Here is a 9,280-nt window from a genome sequence, read left to right as displayed (position 1 = left end):
TGTCAGGGCCAGCCAGACAGAGGGGGGTTGGGGGCGCTAACACCCTGGGCCCTCCAGCCACAGCTGACTCTGCCGAGGAGAGGACGCACAGAGCAACGCCCCTGTCCTGGAGCTGGTGACGGGTCAACTCAGCAACCTTCACCCGCTGGGGACCAATCACGAGGACAGGGCGGGACGAGGGGAAGGATGAGGGGACAGAGACGAGAATGGCCAGTGGTGGGTGGACGCTGCGAAGTAAGTGTTTAGGAAGTTGCCTGAGGTCTAATGTGTGTTTGAATTAGTTTGAGTCCTGCCATGTGTGTCCTCAGACCCAGGTGTAAATGTGTTTGTGTGGTTTCTGTCTGCTTGTGTGTGTGTGCTGGTGTGCGGTGCGCGCGGTCGTGTGTTGTCGGTGACAGTGAGCGTACCCGCTGAAACTCCCATGGCCGTATCGATTAAGGCAGAAATTCCCCCATACATATATATGTGTCTCACCCTCAGCGTGCGCAGAAAAGATGCCCATACACACATCAGCGCGGTGATGAGAAGCGGACAAGGTGCGGGTGAGTTGAGTCGATTACTTACGTCTCTGCCAAGACCCTTACATTACTCCTCAAACGCTAGCAGACTCATCTCTATCTTCCCCTACGCTTGAACCCGCCCCTCGAATCGCTGATAATTGTATCCATGTCTATCTTATTACACTATATTGTACTTTCCTGTAGTTCGTCATCGCTGAGTGTGCTAATCTCCCTCTTTACAGGTTCCCCTACAGCCACACATCAAATTCCCGTTCTGTGTGAGTGGTGACGGACGTTCGTTCCCTACCGACGACTTTAAGCAAACACAGTGCTGATCTTCGTTGTCAGCGCGGGAGGAGACAAGCTGCACGAGAGATAGACGTGTTCTGCTTGTTTCTTGTCTTATAACAGACAATGAGCTTCTGTCTTCCGGCCCTAGCGTCATGGCGCACTTAAACAGCCCATACCCGCCCTCACTGATAGAGAGGCCGAGAACCCACCAGGCTCTGTTACTGGACACTAGAGTCGGCTAGAAACAGACTAGGATGACGCTCGCAAAATCAGACACACCCGCCACGAAAATCGCTTTGTAGAATTACATAGATAGATGACGTGATGAGCACTGTAAATCTCTAATGGTGGCAACCCATACTGCCAGAAACTATAGGATATCTTACAGACCGCACATGTCATGGTAAATACGATTGTACAGTAATCTCACGGTGAGTCTCTGTCTATGACCCATAGACCACGCACTGCGGCATCACGAAGGATAACTCTCAGATAGAGGATTCAAATAGAACTAATATCTTTACCTGCAGTACTCATCGAATTGACCACACCATCAGTACGCGCGTATTCGCGTATTGCTACACCACAACACGCGACGAGCGTAATATTAACTATGTTATATGATGAATACAGTTATGATCGTACTAGCATTAGGCTAAATCTATTCGGTGTCTCTAATGTGTCATTTGGTTCGTATATCACAACAAGCTGCCGAGCTCTATCTAGGCAATCATGACTGCTCTGCTATTCTGTCCTCGCTACACACTACTCCACAAAGATTTGTTAATTTTATGTTGTCCGTTAGAAGAATTACTCGAACACACGAACTATCCGTTCAACTCGCTCTCTACTATCGAAATGAAATGATTAATTATCAGCACTAAGCAGTAGTCTTCCCATGATTAAATCACGAAGTCGCTATTCTCGCTCTAATGGCTTATAGAGAGAGAATACTGAGTCCGTTCAAGTGTCTATGATGTACATCTGATATCACCGTTTGACACCTATAGTGAGATGTAACAGATCGTTAAAACACTCCTATACCAATGGCTGTGCCAGAGTGTCGTGACGAAAAAGAACTCAGCTAGTGATAGGTATTTTCTGTGAATGAATAAAGTCGTAATCAGTAGACCAGCCAGTGAGTTACAAGCGCATGAAAGGATTAAGCAACATATGGGTGCGTCACTATCACATATGAATTGAAAGCTATTTATGACGACGAAATATGCTTTCAATAGAGTAATCCCTCTGCCACACATCGACAAGATATAAATAGCCTAAATATGACTACATAAGTCCCACAGCCATCTAGAAACACAACCTAAATCCAAGAATGTGTCTAAATATATAATACTAATGAAACGATCACACCCACAATTCATCATGTAAACACTTGCTCCACAGAAGACAGAGTACGATGTTACCAATCGCATTCTGCCCCCGTCCTAATAAAACCAGACTCAGTATGTCAGCGTCAAGACTCGAGAATTGGGAGTGCGGCAATTTACAGATGTCTATTTCTATGACTGGAAGTGCAGTTCCCATCGCTATCGTCTGAAGAGCGAGGAGTAAGATTGAACCAGAACGCAGTCTGATAGTTCCACCACTATCACATAGATGAAGCTTATTGAAAAATAAGAGACAAAAGACACCGAAAACACAAGTTTATAACAAACACATGGTACCGAGATAATCCACCTAGACACACACCATTTCCACAAGCGCTGCGTGACGAGAGCACTTAACCCAGTATACATGAAATACAAGAGCCTCTACAATATCTACTAAAAGCACGGACACATAGGCACCGAGCACAGACCTGCACCAGAAAGAGGATGCAACTATGTGGCCCTATCTCTGTGTAAGGACAACAGACGACAAGGAGGAACAGACAACAGGAGACAACAGACAAACAAAGACAGGAGAGTAATAAACAGCATTGCATTTACATCTGTAAAGAGTGTCATCAATCTCTAACAAACAGAGCGAAAAGAAGAAAAGGGAGCGATCCCAGTCCCTGATAGTGAATAGAGAATAGCCAGTTCTATGAGATGGCGCTTAACAAACAGATAAACACGTATAAGCGACGGAAAGAGATATAAGATCTACGTGAAATTCCACAACTATAATGTGCCCCAAGGACGAGCAAAGGCCGCCACAACTCACGCCCAACCGAGACCATATACTATTATTCACTGCGACAAGCGATCACAAAACACAAAAGGAAAGAGAAAAGCAGGAAGACTCAAAAGGGTACGCGGGACATCTGAGAAAGACTCATGTCAAACCTCGCGCAAACGAATCTACTCACCTTTACCCCCATACCGCCGCACAACTATGTCGAACCAACACCTATCAAGCAAATTCAATGCTTCGCACTATCTACGACAACCAATCATGGCTCGACACACCACAAACAGAAAACAGAAAACACACAAAACAACATTTCAACCTGGGTCTGCAGTGACAACACAATCAATGTGCAGAACGTGCATACTCATTCTATACACACAACTTTAATACTCCTCGACGAGTCTTAAGCTCAACATATATAAAGACAAAGCTATTATATCTATTACTCGTCACACACGGACACACAACACCACCATTAGCGGACACATCATTCTGTCTCTGATCATCACTCCACAATCACATCTATCCCCTTCGCGGCCCCGCCAGCTCGTCCTCTGATTATGTAGGCCGTACTCACCAATCCGCGCGGTTAACTTCCAGAAACGTGGTTGCTGAGTTGACCCCGGCACCGCAAGTCCAATCCCGAGCTCCCAGTACAATGGCGAACACACTCAGGTGGATCTAAGTTGTCCTTATCCGCCGTTCTAGAGCTTTCCTCCTCGCAGACTTCTAGCTCAACTGGAAGAGACGGATTTGAAGAAATGGGCCGAGAGAGATCAGTTCTTAGCGCCCACCACACCAAACCCACCACCACGCTCTCTAGCTCTGGCGATAAGGCCCTAGCACTAGCCCCCACCACAATGGCTCACCACATGATATCATGGCCCACCCCGCCGCCGCTGGACCCTCTCGGAACGTGCTGCTGTCACTGGAGTCCTGCATGTCATTAACGTATTAAAGACCATACCCATTGCTCCTTTACATGGGTGTAGCCAAAGCGGACAGCACATACCCACAAAATCTCAACAATGTATCCAACCAGTACCACACGCCTGCTGAGATAAGAGAAAAAGCAAAACCAAGGCTAAAACACATAAAAACGAAATGTCTGTCTCTGTCGATGCCGAATGCATTCCATATATCGAAACATAGGGCGCCAGAAGCGCAAGCAACAGATTAGCGCAGCCCCAAGATATCGAACAAACAAATCAGCGATCCAGTAGCAGGTCAAGGAGTAAGCCAAGTTTGCTTTATGGAGGAGTGACCAAGATTACATATCGATCTGACCGCAGGAAGCTACTCAGTTTTATGCTACTCACAAAAACCGCAATGATATCTCGAGCTTGTGAGTATCTATTGACATCTGCCGCTCAGCGCGGTGTGCTCTTAAGCATGAGTTTGAACAAATCCCAGTGTTCTCGGTGTGTATTGTGCTGTATCCCAGTGAGAGATCTGAGCACCTGGCGCCTCTCCATTGTCAACACAAAATCCTCAACGTAACGTGTTGAGAGGAAGACCACGAATAGGCGAGTCGCGGCTAGAAGTTTCTCACTACCAGTCGCTGAGGCCCATCCAGGTGTGAAAGAACGCCAATGCTACTAGTCTATGCTAGTATAGTAAAGAAGACGAGCAGCGTCTATACTAAGATGACCAAAAGCCGAACTCCTGACATGCCAGCGAATACACGACTGTCAGCTGATATGGCCCGGCCTGAGTGCTGCAGCCTATGACAGAGAGCCCCGTTACGCAAAACTGTAAGCTACTCTACAGACGATGTATACAGTGGTTATGAGTTGCCCCTCACACCAAATCTGTTAGGCTTCCTGTGACCATCTGTCCTGAGTATAGTGAGAGCTTCACAAGCCCGACACTTCAACACAAACTACGTAAAACATGCGTCCTACGAAATCTCCTCTGCCAAGTGATGATGAAATGAGCATGGGAACCTACGAAAAACTAACGGTACGCCTAGGACCTTAAATCGCGCCCAATAACGATCAAGGGCTCTACCATTGGTAAAAACATCACATAAGTCCTCTCGATTGTAGTCTCTGGACTGGCAAGAATGTACATATTCCGCCACAACAAGGTACCCAACATCGACCTCGGTAAATGCTCCCATGGCCAAGAAACGTGTAAGCAAGTTGATTATCAAGAACACGACGTCCGTGAAGACCTATACTCCAGTGCCCAAATGTACAATGTCGCCTTAGTAAAACTATTGTCAATTCGTGTGTGATGAGCCACATGTACATTGTGCGCGAGCTAAACAGATCGTTGTGCTTCGTAAATCTGTGCCATGTACATATGTAGAAAAAACATGTCCTAATCTGTGCCTGTGGAGCTATTATACGATCAGGGAAGGTCACAAATCTGCTACAAATACGTACAGAACTAGTTGGATCTCTCTAGACGAGTGCACAACGAGAGACAAACAGAGACAATGCACTGATTGAAAACATCTCTGCGTCATGCGTGGCCACCGTAGCGTCGGAGTGAGACTGACTGACCCATGCTGCGATGTGCTGTGGACAGGGCGTCTGGTGAGTCCATGGTAGAATGTCTGGCTCCCTATCTCTCCGCCCGTATGGTCACGGGCACCCTAGGGTCCCCACACACCCCTCCTGTCCTCAGCCCGCCCTCCAGGGTCATTCTATTCTCTGTTGCCCCTGACGAAAGCTAGAGTAGCTCCATCCTTGTGAACGAAAATGGCGTGAGTTACAGTCAATTGTATAAGTAAAAGCACGTGTGTCTGGAAGTTATCCCCATGAAGTCTGTATGGACCTGTTCGCTGTTTCAAGTTTCAAGTGATGCGCGTGGTTCTAGCAATTCTCTCTCCAGCCCTCGCACTCGTCTCATTTCCTAACACCCTTCTCCTATACATCCTCTTGGAGGACTCGTATGAGCTACCGGAGTGCAAAGCGCACAGAGAGGAATCAAGAATACACTACACGTGAAGAAGTGTGGTTCTATTGGACTCCTCTGTCCCCAGTCCATGCTTGCTTGCCCTGCTACATAGGCTCACCAGGTTTCAACTGTTCTGCCTGCTAGAGAGTCAACATGAGAAAATCGGCGCCCAAGAACCGTTTCACCGGACTTGTTCTTACCGGTTTGCCCAACCTTCGTGTTGTCGATCGCTTGCTAGAGAAACAGAGACAGGTAGGTCTGGTAAAGGTATAAACAATATACAACATATCAAATAGATCGCGTAGCTATAAAGGCCGAGAGCTGAATCAGTTGTCGTCATGGAGGTGTCGGATCGAGTGTGTGCGACTCCACGGTGATCATGGCTCCACGACTTAGAATGGTACTAAAATAGAGTATGGAGTGGAGGACTGCTCGGTGCTGTGTCATCTATGAACATTGAACAGCGGGCCAGTGCGATAACGCCACCCGCACAGCCAGAAGGGACTAGGCCACCCCTCAGCGACACCTGCAATGGCGCTGGGGGGTGGGTGTGTGTGTTGTGGTGGTTAAGAGGTGTCTGCTAAATGACTAAAATGTCAAATGTAAACTTTGTGTATGTCTGCTTATTGACTTACTTCTTGTGTGCGTGGAAGGAGGCGAAGGTGAAACTCTTCCCTGGTACTCCCCAAAGAACTTGCTCTCCTCCAGACAAATGTGATGCACCTCATTGGCTGAGCAGCGGCGGTAGGTGCGCTGCCACTGGTCACTGAGCATGCGCCGCCCTCCCTGAGACACGATCAGGGAATGGATTGGTCATTAGGGGACAGAGTTGACCTTTTAAACAGTGTTGCACGCAGCTTCCCTTTCAGCATCAACCACACATCAAAGACACTTCCCCTCAAGGCTGCAGTGTTAACACTTTACAACTGTGTCAGAAACCAATCAATAACTCAATCAGCACAGAGACACACACAGGGACACAGACACTATCAGAGCAATACAGCTGCCAAGAGACGCTGCTGAACGCTACACATTGAGAGCTCACACATGGGTTGTGTTCACTTTGTCAGCCTTTAGAAAGGATGAGTTGAGAGACAGGAGGTGAGAAAGGAAGGGTGCGGGGCGGAGAGTGTGGCTGTGGGTGGCGGTGATGTGAGAAGGACTGCATTACAGAAACAACTGTCGTCTGTAAATAATAAATGGACAGTTTCATGGGGACAGCATGCCTGGCCGAGTTAATGTCACCGCACATCAGGGATACGGAAGGAGGGGGAGGGAGTTGTCGGTGGTTTAGGAGGACAGTGACACACACTGACCCTGTTGAGGGGCTGGAAGGCTCCTGCACGTTGCCTGAAGGCCTTACTTACCCTCAACTAGAACCATCCTATCTCCCTACCTGACCCCTCTTCGATGATGATGATGACCTTCATGTAATCCAATGTATTTCCTGTGTCGTTCCTGTGTCATCTCCCTCCTACAGGCCTGCCACCACATCCCGTTYGAGGACGCTCGGTCCTACGGCTTTAAGAACAAGCTGATCATCGTGTCAGCGGAGAGTGCAGGAAACGGCCTGTACAACTTTATCGCGCCCCTGAGGGCTTACTACCGCCCCAAGAAAGAGCTCAACCCCATCGTGCTGCTACTGGAGAACATGTGAGCGGAAACAGACACACTGCAGGAAACCATAGAATTACATAGATATAGAACACTGTAAATCTCTATGGTGCAACCACACTGCAGGAAACTATAGAATTACATAGATATGGAACATTGTAAATCTCTATGGTGTAACCACACTGCAGGAACTATAGAATTACATAGATATGGAACATTGTAAATCTCTATGGTGTAACCACACTGCAGGAAACTATAGAATTACATAGATATGGAACATTGTAAATCTCTATGGTGTAACCACACTGCGGGTGGAGCATAGAGARACTTGTYCTGGAGAGGCCCTCTTTAAACASACTGTCAGGGAAGAAGGGATGGTCTCATTTTAAGAGTTCCATWAACAGAATTTACTGTATGAAAATGTCTGTGTTTCAAGAGTTTATGGGCACTCTGCAGTGCACTGTGCACATAGTATGAAATATTACTGTGGTTTCTCCTTGTGCAAAACCCCAATATGGGCATATTAAAGTGGAATCCAATAAAAGGCCAATAAAAAGCTGAGTCATGGCCGTGTAGCGCTTTGCTATCCCACTRTTCTCTGCACACAGCAGCCAGGACTTTATATTTCAAATCAAAATCAAAAATCAAATCACATTTTATTTGTCACAGGTGAAATGCTTACTTACAAGCCCTTAGCCAACAATGCAGTTCAAGAAATAGAGTTAAGAAAATAGTTACTAAATAAACTAAATTCAAACATTTAATAAAAAGTTAGACCGATACTCTTAATGATCGGCTATGAAAAACACTGACCATTTCTTCCCTGAGGTGCGTGGACTTGCTTAGCCCTTTCAGAAAACACATAACTGAATTATTATCGTTATTTAGCCACCAGCTGGTATTTTAACTTTGAACTCATTGGGCCATGTTCTGTTTATAATCTCCACCCGGCACAGCCAAAGAGGAACTGGCCACCCCTCATAGCTGGTTCTCTCTAGGTTCTTCCAGTTTTGCCTTGCTTAGGGAGTTTTTCCTAGCCACCGTGCTTCTACACCTGCATTGTTTGCTGTTGGGTTTTAGGCTGGTTTCATGTACAGCACTTGAGATATCAGCTGATGTAAGCAGGCTATTATAAATACATTGATTTGATTTAGTGGCCTGCGGTCAGAGGCCGAGCAGTTGCGACAACGATGAGACAGCCAAGTAGGGAGGAGGTCGTCAGAAACTGGCAGTGCTGGGTGACAGGACAACAACCCTACTCAACGTGAGCAAGACAAATGAGCTGTACTACAGTGGACTACAGAAAGGAGGCAAACACGCCCATTCACATCGACGGGCTGTAGTGGAACGGGTCGAGCGTTTCAAGTTCCTTGGTGTCCACACACCAATAAACTATCATGTCTAAACACACCAAGCACAGTCGTGAAAGAGGGCACAACAACACCTTTCCCCTCAGGACACGAAAAGTCTTGGCAGTGTCCCATATCTCAAAAGGTTCTACAGCTGCCCATAAAACACCTGACCGGTTTGCATCAACCGCTAGTATGGTAACTGCTCGGCATCTGACCGTAAGGCGCTCAGAGGGTAGCGTATGGCTAGTACATCCACTGGGACCAGAGCTTCCTGCCATCCAGGACCTATATACTAGTGTGGTGTCAGAGGAAGCCCAAAAACATTGTCAAAGACTCCAGCCACACAAGTCAATACGATGCTTATTACTATGTATAGTAGTCACTTCACCCTCCTACATGTACAAATTACCCGACTAACGTGTACCCCACATTGACTCGGTACCGGTACCCCCTGTATATAGCCTCTGTATTGTATATATGGTC

The 9,280-nt window shown here is 46.9% G+C and overlaps 1 pseudogene; it reads left to right on the top strand.

The window, feature by feature from the left end:
* The window catches only part of LOC111980140 (potassium channel subfamily T member 2-like), a 78,493-nt pseudogene extending 70,863 nt beyond the window's left edge, over positions 1-7,630 (top strand).
* The last annotated feature ends 1,650 nt before the right edge of the window (positions 7,631-9,280 follow it).

This window comes from Salvelinus sp. IW2-2015, linkage group LG20 (genome assembly GCF_002910315.2).
Source record: "Salvelinus sp. IW2-2015 linkage group LG20, ASM291031v2, whole genome shotgun sequence".
Lineage (NCBI taxonomy): Eukaryota > Metazoa > Chordata > Actinopteri > Salmoniformes > Salmonidae > Salvelinus > Salvelinus sp. IW2-2015.
Note: the sequence above shows the minus strand (reverse complement) of the source record. Positions and strands in the feature narration are given on the sequence as shown.